Source organism: Sceloporus occidentalis, unplaced genomic scaffold (assembly GCF_023333645.1).
Source record: "Sceloporus occidentalis isolate IW3139 unplaced genomic scaffold, rSceOcc1.0.p SCAF_10, whole genome shotgun sequence".
Classification (NCBI taxonomy): Eukaryota; Metazoa; Chordata; class Lepidosauria; order Squamata; family Phrynosomatidae; genus Sceloporus; species Sceloporus occidentalis.
The window spans coordinates 20760537-20781039 of NW_028316990.1; the positions used below are offsets into that span (position 1 = coordinate 20760537).

Genomic DNA, 20503 nt, shown 5'->3' on the forward strand with positions numbered 1-20503 from the left:
TCTTAAAGAGCCACTTGAAGCAATATAACAAGGAGTGCCTTAAGAAGGGAAAGTGGACTGGGGAAAAGAAAAAAAGAAGACTTTCCTTCCCCCTGAAGAATGGTTCTTTGTTTATTTCCCTTGTACGAGTGGCTGCTTGCCCATGTAAACACCATGCTACATAAATACCAGAGATTGGTATTTACGATATTACATAAACATCTTCTCCAAATGGAGATGGATTTTCACAACTAAGAAGAACCCTGGTTGGATAAAACAGGGAGCCAGGATGCATCGCGCCTGAGAGTGTCTTCCAATGGAATTAAGAAAACGAATCCATGGTCAACTCCGAGGAGCCATTTTGAATATCAAAGCCACTGTTTCTCACCATGGAATTATTTGCAGGATTGCAAGTGTCCCTCTTGACCAACTCAGACTGATATGCTGTGAAGAGGCAGCAACAATTTGTGTTAGTGCCCTACTCTGTGTAACTACAAACCAGGGCTGGGATCCTAAGGCAAACCTACTACAGGGTTTTCTTGGTAAGTTTCTTCAGAGGGGGGTTGCTATTGCCATCCTGAGGTTGAGAGGCTGTAACTTGCCTAGATCTCCAAAGTCCTCTTCTAGCAGAAGATATTTCAATCACTACACCATGTTGGTTACTTTCTGCACTACAAGTTACCAATCCTCAAAGTACAAACCAGACCTAACACTACAAACTTTGTTGTCATGCACACTCAAGTCAACTCCAGCTTATGGTGACCTTCTGCTATGGTTTTCCTGAACAGAGTTCTTCAGAGAAGGTTTGTCATTGCCTTCTCCGGAGGCTGAAAGAAGATGATTTACTCAAGATCGTCCACAATGTGAGAAGGCGTTCGAACCCTGGTCTAACGGAGGGCTATGACCAAAATCCAAACCACTTTGCCACACTGTCTAAGACAGGTGTTGTAGGGTATCTAAAATGCACACCTGACACACCTGTTTTTAAGACCAGGTGTGGTGTTTTGTGGTTTTGCAAAACAGGTCTGTTTCCTTTTTAATGTTAAAAAGTGCAGGGTGGTGGCACAGATGCCAACTGTCCCCATTTGGCAAAGAGAGTCCTGATTAATCCAACCCCAATTTCTAAGCCGCTTTTAAAATGTCCTGGTTTCCTTCCTCTTTCTTCCTTTGTTCCCAGCTTACTTCAGTTGCTGCAAACCAAGTGCAAAGTGCAAAAGTAACTTGCAATCAATTCTCTCAGCAGAGGAGGAAGGATTGGAAGGGGAGGAATCTTGCCTTTCACAGGAGGCTCAGGCAAAAGCAAACTACTGCAGCCATTCCTACTTTGTATGTTCTTCCTCATCTGTACTGTTTGCCATCTTGACCATACTCTGACGTTTCTTGGCCACGTGTCCTGGTTTTCATCTGTGAAATGTTGGAGGATATGTGGTGATGGTGGCGGCGGCTTCGCAACCTATTTTCAGGACAGGTGAAAGCTTCTGTTTTAGACCAATCATCTACCTCCAGAGATAGATTTCTACCAAGAAGTTTTCATTTTAGGGATCAGGGCCTGGATTTAAGGGCCATTCTCTTCCATTATCTCATTGCAGCTGTAGAGGAGGCCTTGAGTGGAATTTTCCAAAGCTTCAGGAAGGAACAGCAGAACAATGTCAGAGTTTGGAAAGTTTTGCAAGACACCATTTGTGGACTGATCCTGTAAACTCGGAATCAGAGAAGTGGCTGCAGAAGACGTCTGTGTGCCGGATTATATTTTTAATTCATGGGAGGTGCCCCAAAAGTAGCACAGGTGTCAGATGGAAGCAGATTAAAAGAAACAATCAATTAATGGATCATGCACCGAGGGACTGATGCTGAGGCCCAAGAGGTGTGCCCTTCCGCCCACGCAAGCAAGAAACTGGTGGCACAGTTCAAGGGCATTGCATTTGGTGCAAGGCAGAAACTAGGCGCTTGTCAAGGATGCCTGCTCTTTGCCATGCAGTTGAGTTGTGATCCTAAATCACACTGTTCACTGATTCTAACAGTGGCACCACTAGGCTGTGGCAGTCTCCAAGTGGATTGCCATTTCTTAGTGGCATTGCTAGGGTTGGCATCACCTGCTGTGGTAACTCACAGTGTCACATACCCCCACTGAACTCCTCCCATCCCACATCATACACAATCCTTAGTAATGTTTCTTGAACTGAAGTTACTTGTAAATCATAATTACTGTAGATCACTGAACGTAATGGCAAGAGTTGTGACATAGACAACCAGCAAAATTAAAACTATACCTTAAAATTAGATATCATAAACACAGCCAAAATGAACTTACATGTCCATAGCTTCATGAGGTTAAATGGTGGGGTGACACCATGAGTTGACACCTGCCTTCAATCCCATTGTGGGATAAAAGCAGGATATACTGTATATACTCATGTATAAGTTTTGACATTTTAGTCAAAAAATTGACCTAAAAGACCCGAGTCAACTTATCCACGGCTCAATGTAAATAATGTTCTTTAACTCTTATATAAAAAAGGAATCATCCCTTGATGAAAGGCAAAAGAGTAATCCATCCTGAAAGCACTGAGCCCCCTCTGCTCTCTCATCCATCCAGCTTTTAGTGGGAGCACAAACAGTTATGACTGCTGGGATTTTGTTAAGCTCTTTGGCATCATTTTCCTTTGCTTCATCCTACAGATCCTTTGTCGCATGCTCCTAGTTTATCCTCTACTTATATATGAGTCATATCAAAATCCACCATTTTAGTCCCAAAACCTGACCTCGACTTATACATGAGGTTGACTTAGAGTTGAGTATATATGGTAGGCTGCTCCATTGACTGATCCTGCCTTGCTCCCTTGACCTTGTATCTCTCTATTGACTGATCCCACGTTGCTCCTCTGTTGACTGATCTTGTCTCTGCTCCTGTGTCACCCTCTTGACTTCCTCCCTGTTTTCCATCTCCATGGGTGTTCCTCCCACTGGTATGCATTTCAGCTAAGGCGTGATAATCGTGTAATGTAGCTGCAAAGCATGTCCAAAACCCTTTTGTTACCAAAGAGAAAGCAAATCCATTTTAATATTACCGAAAGCAGGCAGGTATGCATTAATATGAGTCAACTCTAATGAGTTCAGATTCATCACTTGCTTCAGAGGCATCCAATATTGATCCTTGTCAGACTTGAGTCTCCTTGGGAAGCAAACTATGATGTAATGATGACACACAAAGGCATGGATATTTGTTTTTTAAATTAAGATTTATGTAAGAGTCAGATATGATGCGTCTAAAGCCAAGATGCTTTTCCCATCACGTTTAATTTTTCACTGCATCTCACCTCCAGTGGTCCTGTTGTATCTATCACCTTTGCTCTTTTCAGGTACCTAAAGCACAATGTTTTAAAAAGCCTGGTGATGGCCAGGCAACATATCTTTCATGTTTTATCCATTAAAGATGAGCACAGAGCCTTTGGTCTTTGCATATCAGTGGAAGAATAATAATTATAAACATACAAACCAGGGTGAAGTCAAAGGCTTTCATGGCCAGCATCCATAGTTTTTTGTGGGTTTTTGGGGCTATGTGGCCGTGTTCCAGAAGAGTTTCTTCCTGACGTTTCACCAGCATCTATGGCTGGCATCTTCAGAGAATGTTGGCATGGAAGAGAGTGGGGGATATATATATATATATATATATATATATATATATATATTGTCGGTTGAGAGGAAGCAATTTACATGTTAATCTGTGTATTTTTCTGTTACTGAATGGCAAGGCTTAGGGGGGTCTATTTAATTCATGGTCCATTGTCTGCTGGGAATCTCCTTCAACCTGGCTGGTTTTCATTTGCATTTGCTGGGTCTTGATTTTGGTGTTTTTCAGGACTGTTAGCCAAATTTTGTTTACTTTCAGGGTTGCTTATTTCTTGTTGAAGTTGTCCAGGTGTTTGTGGATTTCAGTAGCTTCCCTGTGCATTCTGACCTGATCGTTGTTGACACGGTCCAGCATTTCAGTCAATAGCATTTTATGCCCAGGATGGTTTTTAACATATACTGATGATTTTTCTGGCTGACCCAGTCCGGAGTGTCTCTAGTGTTCATTGATATGTGTTTGGATGCTGCATTTGGTGGTCCCTATGTAGACTTGTCCGCAGCTGCACCATATGTGGTCAACTTTTGCGGCCGTGAGAGGGTCTCTCCTGTCCTTCACTGAGCGAAGCATTTGCTGGATTTTCTTGTTTGGGAAAGGGAAGCTATTTTTACCATGCATCAAAGAAGTCACAGACAGAATAGGAAACTGATAAGGAAGCACAACCTCCAAATGGTCTACAAACCGATCGCAGTCAGCCATGCTTCCCAGATATGTGCGACATTGTGTGAAACAAGACAAGGATGAGAAAAGGACAAGACAAGGACATCCTTTTCCCATCTGATAATCTCCTTAGACACATATGGCTCACAGGCCATGAGATTCCCACGCTTGCTTTAGATAAATAAGTCAACCACCAGGTTTGTTCCTTTTCCCCATTTTCACTGGCCACTGCCAATTTGCCCCCATTGCCAGTGACCCAGCCCACCAAACCAGGTCTGCAGTGGTACTCCTTGATGGCTGGCAGATATATCGCCCGTCAGCAAAGTGTGACGGAGCTGCGGAGAGTATTAACAATCCATTCCCAACCACAGGCATCTAATGAGTATTGTTGATGTGCGCCGTCAACAATGGGGCATGCTCAGGCTTGCAAATCCGAGTACGCTGACCTTCCTTTCCAAAGCGTTTACACTCCTTGTTTCAAGGGCTCCACCTCAAAGTTTCTCATGAGTCACTTTTATCATTAAGGAGCGGGAGAGTAAGAACGAGCCAAAAAAGAAAAATGGAAAAAAGGGGGGGAAATGATACCCTTGAAGATGATAGGGGTTCATGCAATACCTAAAGCCTTTGTTCCAACAGGACAAAAGTGATCAATATCATATACACAGGAGAGGGCCTTCTTGGTGGCTGCTCCTACTCTTTCGAATTTGCTAACATGGGAAGCAAGGCTGGGTCCCACTCCAGGAGAAAGGCAGCATGGAAATGAAATAAACTAATAGAAAAAAAAGGACAGTAGGAAGCACAGAAATAGCAAGTATGAAAAGGCTCTGATGTAGTTTAGTAGGTAATGAATTTCTGCCTCTTTGGACATCCAGATTCTCAGGGCAGCATCTAATTTAGAAGCTGGACTATGTCCAAAGGAGGGCAACCAAGATGGTAAAGATACTGGTAGAGACAAACCTTCATAAATTCCAGCCTCATGGGCAAGAAAGTATAATTTAACCATTTTAGTCCCTTTTGTGAAAAAGGCCTTGAAAACTATGCATTTTTCAAAGACTATTCCCAACTTGGGGTTTCTATGTGCTGTGTGCCCTGAAGTAATTTCCACTTATGGCAACTCTAAGGCAAACCTATTATGGGGTTTTTTTGACAAGTTTCTTCAGATTGACCTTTGCCTTCTTCCTCTGAGGTTGAGAGAGTGTGACGTGCCCAAGGTCACCCAGTGGGTTTACATGGTCAAGCCAGGATTTGAACCCTGGTCTCTAGAGTCATAGTCCAATGCTCAAACCACTCCACCACAGGTTCTATAGGTTCGTTTTAGGGCGACCATAAGTCAGAAATGACTTGAAGGCATGCAACAACAACAACTCTGGGTTATCTGTGCATATGTTTTCCTTGGAACAGGAGTGAGATTGCAGCTTCACACATGTGTAGTAATAAATGTAACATCTGTGAATTTTCAAAGACTCTTGTGAATCGCTGAAGTGGGTGGGTGCATTTGGTCCACACAAGCACACACACAAAGACAGAATTGGCTTTTGCTTTAGACTCTGTGGCTTTCTGTATGATCCCCTCTCACCCACCCAGGAAGAACAACAACGACAACAAAATCTTATTTGTGTTTGCCTTTTGAACCCAATCCTGTCCACTATAGGAGATGGAATGTGAGGGCAAACAAAGTGGGCATATCGCCTTGGAATTCCTTGTGGTCAGTTGACATTTCTGGTGGTTCCTTTTACACCGATGTGGCTTTTGCAAAGTACCCTGAGCATACCAGAAAGAAAGATGCCTGTTTTGACACAATGAAATACATGGCACAGATTAAGGGAGCGCCCAGGCCGTGAAAGAAAGGGGAGATCTAGGCTGGATGCCAAAGCCTTTGCAAACAGACAAAATTTATGAGCGTTCAGGTACAAACAAGAGGGAACTCTTAGGAAGGTATGGATGAAGAAAGCTCTGGAGATGCAATCACTGCTAGTGCCCCAGAAGTGCACCCTTTCGACCAGAGGGAAAATGAAGATATAATGGAAATGAATGCGGAAGATATTGGGTTGCCTTGAGATAGGACAAGCCTAGCTCAGTGGTCAGTAAAGTGGGCCCTTGGTATCTGCTGGGGTTTGGTTCCAGGATCCCCATAGATATCCAAATCCATTGATGCTTAAGTCCCATTATATACAACGGGGCAGTAAAATGGTGTCCCTTATATCAAAAGGCAAAAGCAAGGTTTGCTTTTTGGAATTTATATGTACCGTAGTTTGGGATGGTAGTCTCCCATCTCAAACTAACCAGACCCAACATTCAGTCATGGAAACCCACTGGGTGACCTTGAACAAGTCTCACTCTCTCAGCCTTAAAGGAAGGCAAACGCAAAACTGCCTTTGAATAAATCTTTTCAAGAAAACCCCATAACAGGTTCATCTTCAGCTCTCCTTATGTAGAAATGGTGTGATAGCACACAACAATGGACCTAAGAAAACACGCAAGGTTTTGCATACCTTCCAACGTTTTGCAGTTGAAAACTGGAAAGTGTGTGGCCAGGCAACATCAGAGATGTTGTTAAGATTGCAAACATTTTTAATGAGGAAGAAGAGACAAGCCAGGAGAGGCTGCAGCAGTTTGCTTTTGCCTGAGCCTCCTGGGAAGGGCAAGATTCCTCTCCTCTCTGCTTTTCTCCACTGCGGAGTTAACTGAGTGCAAACTACTTTTGGACTTAGTATCCAGCAATGGAAATAAGATGAGGACAAAGGAGGAAAGCAGGAGTAGAAGAACTGGGACATATTAAAACCAGCTGTAGAAGTGGGGCAGCAGAGGATGAATTGGAGCTGTCCTTGCCAAAGTGGGGCACGTTGGAGGGTATGGGTCCTGCTGAACTCCCCCAAATCTTGGCCAAGGGGTCCTGCTTTTGGGATGTTGCTCTGGGCCCTGCAGGAAATGCTGCTATAAACACAGCAGCCAAAAGCCAAGCGCCAAGCCAAGAATTCAAAATGCATTGTTTGTTTTGGGTTGTGGTTTACAATCACTGACAAGCAATAACCCATGGGGAAGTCTGAATGCCATCCATGTTGATGGAAATTTTTGTGTGCCTGTGTGTGTATGGGAGGGAGGGAGATGCACACGGTAATTTCTTGCAATTATCTCAATTTTAGGATTACAGACATTTGTGACTCATGGGACGGGAAGACTATAGTATCTTTGTTTTAGTCTATGGCTCATACCTGAGGATCCAGGAATGTAAGATACGGCACAAATTGGCTGTGAAAGTTGGCTGCAACCAACGACCAGAACGTGGGATGACTTATCTTGACATCAGCTCTGCAAAAGAAACAAATACATGCTTTGAAAGGGGGCTTTCAGCAGTTTGGTGCTTTACGTTTAAAAATATGTTTTCATTTTTAAAAAAAATCCATCTCAGTAGTGTTTTAATACCATAATTGATTTAATTGGGTTTTGGCATTATATTTTGGGGGCTGTTATCGTCTCTCCCTGCATTTGTCTGTTTTTATGTGTGGTTGTTTTTAATCTTTTTTGAGCTGTCTTGAATCCCAGTCCAGAGGGTCCATCTACACTGTAGAAATAATGCAATTTGATGCCACTTTAATAGCTGTGGCTCCATTCTACAGAATCCTGAGATTTGTAGTTTTGTGAGATGCCACCACCTGAAAAAAAAAAAAGTGCATTGGACCGTGTTACACTTACATATATATTTTCATTTTTTCCCTATTTTCTGCCACTTTCTCTCCAAACACATGTGGCGGTGGTGGTTTTTATTATTGTTGCTGTTGTATTTCTTTGTATCCCACCTTTATCCAAAATTGAGACTCAAGGCTGTGTACATTTTAAAAAGAACAACACACCTAAAATCTGAACAAAAAGTGAATATTAAAATAGGATTAAAACAGTTCAGATCTACATTTGAATCCTCTGATCAGACAATCCAGGAACCACATAGACATTTCATTCTCTTCTTGCAGCTTAAAGGCACCAGATCCAGCTTGATCATGGAATGACGAAGGGTCAGCTCTGGTTAGCACTTAGATGAGAGACCGCCATTGAATCCCAAGTGCTGTGGGCTCTATTTCAGAGGAAGGAACTGGCAAAACCACCTCTGAGGATTCCTTGCCTAAATAAGAAGAACCCTATGAAAAATGCATGGGGTTGTCATAAGGAGAAAGGTGACTTGAAGGCACCTATGGGCAGAGGCGAGGAGAAAACTTTGAAGAATACTTTTCCTTGACTGTGAGGTTGAAGAATGGGAAGATTTGCATTCCTAGGAGGCAACACTGCTACCTGTAACACCATATAATCCAAGAGATTTGCACCATGCACCAGATGCAATGGCTTCTCTCCTATGGGTCCCGATCCCTCTCTGTCTCTGTCTTATGTAGGAAAGGATGGGGTGAGACAAGGAATATGGGTGAGTTTCACCGAGCTCCTGGTGGGAAATTGGAAGTGGAGTGAATTAGATTCTAAGTTGGTAATTATGTATGATTAATTTACTGACTAATGATTGCACCTGGCACAGAGGTTTTATGAATGTTCATGCCGGAGCATGTGATTAAAAACAAATCGGGTCAATGTTTCTTCACAGGCGCTTGTTTACTCCGAGGTCGCAGCAGCAGCAGCAGTAGCAGAGGGAGGCACGAGGCTCCTCATTCCCGTATTTCTTCCCTGTGTCTGGGTCGTTTCCTACAAACTGACATTTGAAATCTTGGCATTGGTGGGGAGGTAAAGTGAGGAAACTAGGAAAGAGCTAGGCTGCGTCTACACTGAAAAATCTGTGCAGTTTGGCACTGTTTGAGCTGCCGTGGTTCAAAGTGATGCAACTCCAGGATCTGTAATTTTGAGAGATAGTCAGACTTCTCTGTCAGAGAGCTCTGGGGCCACAACAAACTCGAGACCCCAGGATTCCATAGGAAGGAGCCATGACAATTAAAACGGCGTCAAACTGCATTAATTCTGCAGTATGGCAGATGCAGAAGATTAACCTCTTGAGCCACAGCTCCCAATGTACTCTGTTTTGTTGCTCAGTCTGTCTCTTCACATAGTATCTTGGGATCTGTAGTTTGGGGAGGACACTAGAGGGCCTCTCTGGCAAAGGATTCTAAAGGACTTTGCCCAAGCTACAAGTCCCAGGACCAGCAAGTTAAGGTTCCGTAGTGTGGACACACTCTCTCTTTTCAATAGGTAAATTGATTTAGGTTCTGGGGGATGTATCATTGCATGCAAATATTGGCAATGATGTTTAGAAAGCTCTATCAAGGAAGGCACAATGGATACCCTGAGTCTGCAAGACCTGAACAGGGCTGGTGAGGTCAGGCTGACTTGGAAGTCTCTCATGGGGTCATCAAAAGTCAGAAATGACTTGAAGGCACACAACAACAACAACAACAACAACAACAGCAACACAAATCAGGTTGAATTTTCCCTAGATGGCAAGATGACTAAACTCAGACTGTCGTACTTTGGCCATATCAGGAGAAGACATGACTTGCTAGAAAGGACAATAATGCTTGCTAAGGTAGAAGGTAGGAGGAAAAGAAGAAGACTGCATTACAGGTGGATGGACTTCATCATGGAAGCCACAATGGGTGCCTTGAATCTGCAAGAGCTAAGCAAAGCAGTGGAGGATGGGGTAACTTGGAAGTCTCTCACTCATGGAGTCATCATAAGTCAGAAATGACTTGAAGGCACACAACCAACAACAACAACAGGCCTGAATTCTCCCTAGACACCAAGATGACTAAACTCAGACTGTCATCATTTGGGGGCATTATGAGAAGACATGACTCTTCAGAAAAGACAATGATGCTTAGCTAGGTGGGAGGCCCCCCAAAAAAGAGGAAGACCTCATTTGAGATGGAGAAACTCCATCAAGGAAGTCACAATGGGTGTTCTGAGTCTGCAAGATCTGAGTAAGGCTGTTGGGGTGACTTGGAGGCCTATCCATCAAGGTGTCACCATAAGCTGAATTGACTTGATGACAGTTAACAAGTGTACAACCATCCACACCTTGGATAAAGTTTAGGTTACAACCTGGAATGGCTGGGCCACCCCACTAACAGAGGAGTCCTTAGCCACTACTGATGATGCTGTAGCTCATTTTTCTCAGGGTGATGCAGGTAAATGCAAAATAAAGCACACACAACCCACGCTCTATAAAACCCAGTTATATATAATAATGTCTGATGAACAGATGGAGTGGAGGATATTCCAGTGACTAAAGCCTTTGGGGTCTAATGATGTTATCCTGTTGGTACATGCATGTGGTTTTAGCTATTTTCTCATTTTAATTGGTGAGATTGTTTAATTCATGTTAGCCTGTAATTTATCGTTTACTGGTTGGCATTTCATATAACTTTAAATGGTTTAAATGAAGGTTATTATATGCTGCCCAGAGATCTTTGGATATAAGGCAGGATATAAATATTTTTATGAAATAACACATACGAAAATGGCTATTATTATCGCCATGTGTTGTATCTAGTTTTCTCATTTTCTACACTAGGTGCAGCAAAGAGGCTGCTCATCTGTTCCACAAAGTTAAATTTTTGCTGCTTGCAGCCCTGGGACTCTTGGAAGAGGGGATCATTGTGTGAATCATTGTCGCTCTCTGGCCAACTGTCTTCAGTTTGAGGGCTAACAACCAGACCTGCATCTGCACTGAAGAATTAATGCTGTTTGACACTGCTTTAATTACCATGGCTCCATGCTATGGAATCCTGGGATCTGTAGTTGGTTGACGGGGAAGGCTAAATCTCTCACAAAACTACAAATCCCATAATTCCATAGCATGGAGTCATGGCAATTAAAACGGTGTTAAAATGCATGGTCTCCATAGTGCAGATGCAGCCCAAGTCTGGCTGTATCACAGGCTATTGCCATCCCAGCATGCTCCAGTTGTTGGGCTGTGAGTCCCATCATCCCCCAAACCAGTGCAAGTGTGGCTGATAGGTTTTGTAGCCCATCCCATCCAGCGGGTGCTCTATTAAGAAAACCACGTGCGCAAGAGTGATGTCTGGAAGTCATCGCTGTGCAAGGAATATGATGGAAGAACAGAATTTCTCTCTCCACTGCTCTCTTTTGGCAGCTGTGCCAAATGTTTTCTCTTTTGAGTGTCCAGATGTGTTGTCAAGTGGCTCCTTGCACACATCCTGACTTCCCCCGCTCCCTCAAACATCATTACAGGGTCCAGCTGAAATTATTAGGGGATGTGAACTTCAGCCAAACCCAAAAGCCTCTGCAAAGCCTGTAAATTTGTTCTGTGGATTTGTATATTTTTGAGCTGTCGTTTTCAGTGATTTCTGAGTTACTGTAGAAAGAAGGCAAGAATAACAACACTGTGTTCCATGGGATACCTTTGTTCTGCATCTGGCAGTTTTGATTCATGACCAATCAGACCCCAATCACACGTTGGTGCACAATTCCCATCATCCCCAGCCAGGGTGGCCAAGTTGCCCACCCTTTGTGAAACGGTATTCCATTCCTATTCAGCTGAGCTGTTGCAGGCGACTCTCTTCTTTGCTAACCACAGAACTGATCTGTTGTTGTGCCGTGTTGGACGTGTGAGGCTGTCGTGCGAACGCTGCCTTATGCTGACTCCGTGCCAAAGGAGGCTGCAGAATCCGGCGCAACCTGCTCTTTGCACATTGCCTCCAGCAGTGTGAGCTCCCTCGTCTCACCTCTTTCCTTGCCAACTTTTCCATGGCTTGTTTTTCCCCCCAGCGAGATGGGCCCTGTTTTCAGCCGAGGGCGTTCCTTTGTCTGGACCTGACAGCACCACCGATGTGGAGAGGGGGGTCCGATGTGCCAGCTGCCTCGTGGTATGCACTATTATGTGTCACCGGGAGATCCAGGCAGAGTTTGCTAGCTGGGCTGCAGGCCATGAGCTTGCTCTTCCTCCTGCTGTAGTTTCCCAAAATTTTTCCTGGGAAATTCATAGGCTAGAAGATCAGTAGGCACACATAGTAGGGACCAGGGCTGGTGGCATACATTACATCAGGCCATTGGTCAGTCTAGCCCAGGACTGGGTCACCTCTGACCAACAGCCATGGATCACCAAGATCCAAGTTGGATTCTTTTCCTACTCCTACTTGGAGATGCCTAGTCTTCCCTGGGCATTGTCCATGCAAGTACTAGACCAGGGGTAGGCAACCTGTTTGAGCCGGGGGCCGGGTTGCTGTCCCTCAGACAATGGGGGGGGGGGGTGAACTCAAAATGGCGCCCGGAGCGGTGCGGAAGCTGCGGCGGGGGCGACAATCGGTGGCAGGACCAGGCTGGGGCCGGTCCCAAGGCCTCGCCGGGCTGGATCCGGCCCACGGGCCGTAGGTTGCCGACCCCTGTACTAGACCCTGCATAACTTGCATAACAGATTGCCTTCCCCTGAGGCTGAGAGAGTGTGACTTGCCCATGGTCCTCCAGTGAATTTCATAGCCAAGCAGGGAATTGAACCCTGATCTCCAGAGTCAAGAGTCCAATACTCAATCCACTAGGTCACACTGACTCTCCCCTTTGGCCTAGCAGTCTTTTATTTGCTGAGTTCTTTGTCCATCTGGGTCATCTCAATTGCCTTAATGATCTCTTGAAGAGGAATTAAGAGGTTAATGTCTCCTTTCTCTTGCTGGAATGTGTTCACTGCAAAAAAAGGGGGAGAAGTTGAATCTCTAGGTGCTTCTTCTCCATGGGTGGTGGATGGAGAGGCAGGGAGACCAAAGCTATCCTTCCTGGGAGTGGCAGAATAATGTCCAGGTGCATGGCGCCAAAGGTGCGCTTGCACCAAGATTATGAGACAGAAAGAAGCTGATGAGCTTTACTCCTCGACCGCCACAAACACCATACAAGAACGTTCATAAATAAAGAATTGAATTCATCGGAAGGGTGGGACCCACCACCAGGCTGAAAAAGCTCAAAGAATAGTTTAGCAAATCCTCTCCAACTGCTGGGGTTGCAACCCCCTGAATGTGCAGAGAGAAAGGAGTAGGAAATAGTAGCCGCCCTGCAGAATTAATGCAGTTTGACACTGCTTTCACTGTCATGGCTCCATGTTATGCCATCCTGGGATCTGTAGTTCGTTGTGGCACCAGCGCTCTCTGATGGAAAAAGCTAAATATTTCACAGAACTACAATTCCCAGGATTCCATAGCATAGCACCATGGCAGTTAAAGCAGTGTCAAACTGTATTAATTCTGCAGTGCAGATGCAACCTGGGTTAACAACCTTGGTTGAATCCATATTTATATCTGACAAGCAATTTTTCATTAAATAATATTTCCTGCTTTCTAGAAATTGGCTTTATATAACTCAACCTGTCTTTCATTTCCATAATGCCCCTCTTCATGGGATTTGTAGTTTGTTGTGGCACCAGAGCTCTCTGAAAGAGAAGGCTCAATCATAAAACTACAAATCACAGGATCCCATAGCATTGTACCATGGCAGTTAAAGTGGTGTCAAAATAAATTTTATTATTATTATTTTATTTTAAAGAAGAGGGGGTTGTGATATTATCTGATTATGTATTTGGTTTGATCCTATTGGAGAGGCGGGATAGAAATACATTTTATTAGTAGTAGTAGTATTAAACTGCATTATTTTTGCAGTGGCTGCAGCCTTTGAAAGCTCCAGAAAGAAGGGAGAGATGGCAATGGAATATTGACCTTGCCGTCATTATTTCATTTAGCAACCAAATTGCAGAATAAATTCATAGGTAGAGGATGCAAGGACTTGCATCTTTATTTTTAGATCCCTGGCACAATAATAAGGACTATCACTTAGGGACCACCAGGGGCACTCTTCCCATGATGAAAAAGCAAGTTGCAAAAGTCAGCTATTGAACATATTCAGCATGTGGACACACACATATGGAGAACCAGCATGGCATAGTGGTTTGATCATTAGACTAGGACTCTGGAGGACATTTTGGAATTCTTCTTGGACAGAAGGTTGAAACAAACAAACAAACAAACAAACAAGCTTCATTTATATACCGTTTCATACCGCCTAAGCAGTGTCTAAGCGGTTTACAACTGTAAGCTAATTTGCCCCCAACAATCTGGGTACTCATTTTAGCGACCTTGGAAGGATGCAAACCTGAGTCAAGCTTGAGCCCTTTTTGCTGGTCTTGAACTCGCAACCTTGTGGTTTTGAGTGAGTGGCTGCAGTACAGGCATTTAACCACTGCGCCACCAGGGACATGACCACATAAATGCACTCCTAGAAATGTAAATTTTACACAGTGAATTTGACATAATAAGTTTTACATAGAAATGTAAAAGCACTCATAGATGTCTATTCACACTCCTTGGTCATACTCAAAATGGAGGACATTTTGGAATTCCTCCTAGATAGGAGGTTGAAAGGTAGGACATGTCTGAGAAAAGGAGGACTTGTGGTCACCCTGTGTATAGGTGAAGCGTCCTGAGCATCTTGGTTGGAATTTTAACCAGGAAAGGTGGGTCAAGTTCAGAGGTGGTGATGCAGAGACTTGGGGTCAATGACTGACCACAACGTCAATGGAAACTGGCCGCAGGTGAGTCCATCTCAGGGTCACACGGGATGTGAGCGTGGTGACCCTGTTTGTTCAATAGTCTGCTTTTCCCCCTACAGATAAGGGAATGTCTGTCGGAGGGAGGGTAGTTTTTGCCTCCAAAGGGGTGTGTTGTTGAGGAGGAACATCTTCCATCCTTCCCTTGGTTCATCAGGTCAAATGCCTTTTCTCCCTATTTGGCTTGGTTCCCAGAGTAAGAGCAATGTTAGATCACACAGGCTTGCAAAACTGAGGATCATAAAAACTTGTATTTAAAATGTATGCTGGTTTTATAGGAATTTGGTGTCCCAAACCTAAATTTCTACATTGCAGATGTAGCCTATCTTAGAAAACTACCGATCCCAAGATTCCATAGCATGGAGCCATGGCAGTTAAAGTGGTGTCAACCTGGATTATTTCTGCATTGCGGATGCAGCCTATCTTAGAAAACTACAGATCCCAGGATTCCATAGCATGGAGCCATGGCAGCTAAAGTAGTGTGAAACTGCTGCAGTGCAGACACAGCCATGCAGCCTTGGTCTTTACACTCCAATTGGGACTAACTGATAGTATTCAGGCCTACATATGCAGTCCCTCTCCAGCATTGTGTAACTTTGGCTAAAGTGCAAATGCTGGCGTTGGTCATGACCAGGATTCTAGCCAGAGGTGCCATTGACCAGAGAAAACCCAATTCAGCATTAGGGTAAAAGCCAAGCACCCTTCTGAATAGCAAGGTCTTTGGTGCTGGCAGGAGAACAAAGCTGGTGAAAGCCATGTCTATCCTGGCAGAGGGAAGGACAAGAGGGTGGTGGGCACAAGGAGATAATGATGTATTATATGGAAGTGCCAACTAATGATTAACAAAGGGCTAGTGGACTTCTACCTTGACCTTTCATTTGAGCAAACAAACCCTTCCTGCCATCTGCAAACAGCCCATGTTACATACCCTTCAACTCGGCTGAGGTTAGGTTTGCCCTCGCCCCACGTCCCAGACCTTTGGGATAAGGGGGCATTTGTTCAGGCAGAATCCAACCTCGCCCCAAATTCATCATTGTCTGTCTCAGATCTCATCCCACTCCGGGTAGCCAGATGCCCTCACTGCATTTATTTATTTATAGCTCTCTGAGCTTTTCTTTTCTTTTTTCCTTTTAAATAAAATTTATTAATTTAAAAAACCCAAAAATTAACACGAGAAAGGTAGATCAACAGCACAAAAACACTAACCAATGTTTACATAGCACATAGGGCATGAGTTATAGTATCCTGATCTTTGAAATACAAAGTTAGTCTGCCTGCAATTTGTTCTGTTGGATTAATCCTTTCCAAACGGAACCATAGGCCGATAGAATATGACTTCTTGCCTCAATAATTTGATTTACATAGGAAATAAATGGGAACCACTGTGAACTCAAAGTTATTATTATCTTTTGCTCGTCTTCCTTGCCATGTTAGTCTGAGAGTGCTAAATTCCAATCCTTTTCATACCGTAGATCTAAGCTGGACAATATAGGATTCTTCCAGTGCTGGCAATAACTTGTTTTGTTTATTTTATTTATATGCCACCTTTCTCCCAGGCCGGGACCCAAGACGCGTCCTTGCTTTGCAAAGAAGGGCATCTAATTCACAATTCCAAAACTGGGGAACTGGGGAGCAGTAAATCTGATGAAAATAGCAGTGGCCTGGCGACCTCCATGTCCACAGAGGAGCAATTCCAAACTTTAAAGGAGGAATCTGAAGTGATGCACCGTCAGGGACATAGCCATCAGTTCTGCACATTGGCTAACTCCTTTAGAATTCAGATTAAAACACCAGGACAGATTTGAACCATCACTGCCACCCCCTTGAAATGAAAGGCTCCAAGCCCTAACCATCCTCCAGGTCAAAGTATTGCAAAGAAATGGGTGGAGGAAATACTGGGCAAATAAGAGGCACTCATTCGGTTTGGCACAGATTGAATACACCTGCAAACGCAAAGACCTTTCTGCCAAGCCAAGAAATGAGAAAAAGCCAGGCTTATTCTTCCAAACGCTCTCAGCCCGTGTATCCACGCAATGACATCATGTCCCCTCGAGGAGTCTGTAATTAATAGAAATAATTAACACTCGCGATAACGAATCGCAGCGCTGACTGGCAAAGCCAAAGACTTTCACTGCGTTTATGGAGCAGATGATGTTTTTGTGATTCAGAACAGGATAGTTTCACCGGATAGTTCATTTGCAAGAGGAATCAGCAATCTACAGCCTCGATGAGCAATATACTATAAACTCTCTGACACTCTTGCTAACACTTGTCACGCGAGAAGGTTTTTAAGACGGAGTTGACATAATGCCAGGACTTGGAAAAGTTACTTTTCTTGGGATTACAGAAAGGCAGGACTGTTCCCGCAGAAGCAGCACTTACATGATAGTTTGCAGGAAAGGTTCCAGCTATGACCAGGTTAGGCAATGCTTCCATATTCTCCAACATTTCTCAGATGAAAACGACCAAGCACGCAGCCAAGCAACATCAGAGTGGGGTCAGGATGGCAAAGGTTATTGATGAGGAAGAACACAGAAACTAGAAGAGGCTGCAGCAGTTTGCTTTTGCCTGAGTCTAATTGGAAGGGCATGATTCCTCCGTCTCCTCTCCCTCACACCCAATGGATGTGATCTAAAGGGAAGGGGCTGGAGCTTAGTGGAGTTAGGCTGCATCTACATTGCAGAATTAATGCAGTTTGACACTGCCTTAACTGCCATGGCTCAATGCTTTGCAATCACTATAGTCAGCAACATGAAATCCACAAAGCAAAGGATCTTTCCAAGTGGCTAGGCAAAGGATCCCTTCCCATTGCTGCTGAGGTAGCTCTTGTCTGCAGGGGACTCTTTGAACCTTCCAGTGACCTCCCTGCAAGTAGCCCGAAGGCCTGCAGTCACGTTAATGCATTGGGAGCCTACTAATAATAATTGGTCCCGCCTACAGGGTCATTAAGCTGGGCAGACAATGTGCCGGGTGCTCTTGCAACATGGATACTGGTGTGTCATCATCATAAGAGTCATGAGGCGCTGATGGTGAAGATGCACAGGGATCATCAGGGGCTGCTCCACAGCTCTGCACCTTCTTTTGGAGACCGTGGGCAGCATCCTGCTCCTGGCATGCATCATCAACATTTGTTGTTAACTGCCTTCAAGTTGATTCTGACACATGGCAGCCTTGTGGATGAGACATCTCCAAGACCCCTTGTCCTCCATCTCTCTATACAAATGGCTCCAGTGCCCATCTGCTCTCATGTTCATATAGGAGGAATCCAGGATTTCTTTGTGCAAAAGCTGTTGCCTGGCTTAGCAAGATGGCACCAGGTGTAGCTTCACCCTCACAACCCAAACAACCTCAGCTTGGCGGGGGGGGGGGGGACTGGGAGGGCTCCATCACCCAGCTGGTAGCTGGTGCCATCCTGGATTCATAACTACATTGCCAGAACTTCAGGCCCCAACAGGATCTCAGCTTTGCAAAGTAACTTTTCCAAGCACTGGTCTCTACTGCTGTGAAGCCTGATTTAATCACTTCCTCCAACGAAAGCCACCAAAATGTCTGTCCCTTGGCAACGCTCCAGTCAGTGAACCCAATATTTTGAGGCTTTTTCAGAAACTTAATTGGGATTAATCCCACCACAGTTTTTGGAGTCACTCTGGTGCTTCACTTTCCTCTTATCAGGCGGCACAGCTATGGCACCTTTCGATGCCAGGCTTGACATTGCTACCCTGGGAATAATCAAAACCTTTTGCAATCGCTTTGAATCTAATGAATCGAAAAAGGAGTCTGCCAGGTTGGGCGAGTTCTTCTCATCAGTTCTCATGACACCGAGTCTCTTCGATGAGATTGGCGTCTCCCCTCTCTTATGATTCATGCATACTCTTGACTCCACAGAGAATATTCTGATTGCCAATGTTTCTCAATAGTTTCTGCACATCACTCCTTGGGCAGCTTGCCAGGTCTTCCTCGCCTTGCAGGTAGATCCATTTGGGTTTAGGAAAGTGATGCTCAGCCTGATGGAGAGAAGATGGAGGAGAGACATAGTTGCTCTCTTTAAGGAAGGGACAGGCCTGTTCTCTGCTGCTCCAGCGGGTAGGACCTGGTCCTTCAAAAAGGATATGGACAATCTGGAGCATGTCCAGAGGAGGGCAAATGAAATGGTGAAGGGTCAATGAAGCCCTATGAGAAGAAACTTAGGGAGCTGGGGCTGTTCAGTCTGGAGAAAAAATGGTTAAGAGGTGATACGATAGCCCTTTTTAAGTATTTGAAGGGATGTCATATTGAGGATGGAGCAAACTTGTTTTCTGCTACTCCAGAGAATAGGACCCGGAACAATGGATGCAAGCTACAGGAAAAAAGATTCTACCTCAACATTAGGAGGAACATTAGTAAGAACTGTTTGACAGTGGAAGACACTCCTTCGGAGTGTAGTGGAGTCTCCTTCTTTGGAGGTCTTTAAACAGAGACTGGATGGCCATCTGTTTGGGGTGCTTTGATTGTGAGTTGCTGCATGGCAGAATGGAGTTGGACTGGGTGGCCCTTGTGGTCTCTTCCAGCTCTATGATTCTAATGCCTTGAAGTTATAGGAAGGTAGATTTCAATTGAACATTACATGGAACGTCTTGACAGCAAGAGAGGATGGCCAGTAGAATCAATTGCCTACAGCAGTAGTTCCCAACCTTTGCTCCTCCATTTGTTTTGGATCTCAGCACCCAGAAGCCTCAGACAATTTGGCCAACAGTCAGGAATTATGGGTGCTGAAGTCCAAATCATATGGAGGACCAAAGGTTGGGAACTAATTCTCTACAGAGGCAGTGGAGTCTTCCTCTCTGGGTGTCTGCAAAAAGAGACCTTCTGATGGCAATGCTCTGGCTGGATTTCCTGCACTAAGCAGGGGGTTGGACTTCATGGATTTTGGGGGTCCCTTCCAAATCTAGGATTCAATGATTCTCAAGACAGAAAGAACCCCCCTCCCCTTACTGAGACGAATCAGTTCTGGCTACATGGTTTGCTTATAGTTAGCTTACAGTTGTAAACTGCTTAGAGACTGCTTAGTTCAGTATGAAGCAGCATATAAATGAAGCTGCTATTGCTACTGCTTGCAGGGACACCTTGACCCCAGAATAATATGGGAGGAAAACTCCTACACTCTATGTGGAACTGCCTCTGGAAATGTTTGTGGAGATGCCAGTGAATGCAAAAAGCTGTGGCCAGACTGTTAATAGGTCTGTTAATAGGAAACCTCTAACTCCCTTGTTGAAAAAGCTTCACTGGTTACTGGTTTGTATCTTGACAAAATTTAAAGTGCTGGTTATGCCCTTTAAAGCCCTGTTTGCTTGAGTCCAAATGATCTGAAAGATGGTATCTCCCTATATAAACCTGCTTGATTTTTAAGATCTTCAGGGGAGAGCTTTCTATCCCACTGCCATCAAAATCATATTTGGTGAGGATGCAGGAGAGGTGTCTGCTCCCACATTTCACTGGCAGGCAAAGATTTATTTTTTAATTTAGGCAGGCCTTTGGCTCTTGACTCATGAGCCAAGACCTTCTAATGAGGTATGCTGTGCTTTAATCTTTTTATCTGCATTTTAAATCAGTATTTGGCTGTTTTAATTTTGTGATTTTTATAGAGTGGTTATTTAATTGTTTTATTTAATGTTTGTATAATAAAGATTTTTGCTGCCCTTTGTTTTGATTTGCTGTAAGCTGCC

The 20503-nt window shown here is 44.3% G+C and overlaps 1 long non-coding RNA gene across 3 annotated transcripts in view; it reads right to left on the minus strand.

Annotated features, from left to right (window-relative positions):
- LOC149306091 (uncharacterized) overlaps nt 1-20503 on the minus strand; it is a 71037-nt gene that overhangs the window by 30133 nt on the left and 20401 nt on the right. For all 3 annotated transcript variants that reach the window (XR_016271713.1, XR_016271714.1, XR_016271715.1), the window contains exon 5: nt 7480-7576. This is a non-coding gene — a long non-coding RNA (uncharacterized LOC149306091). The remainder of the gene's footprint in view (nt 1-7479; nt 7577-20503) is intronic.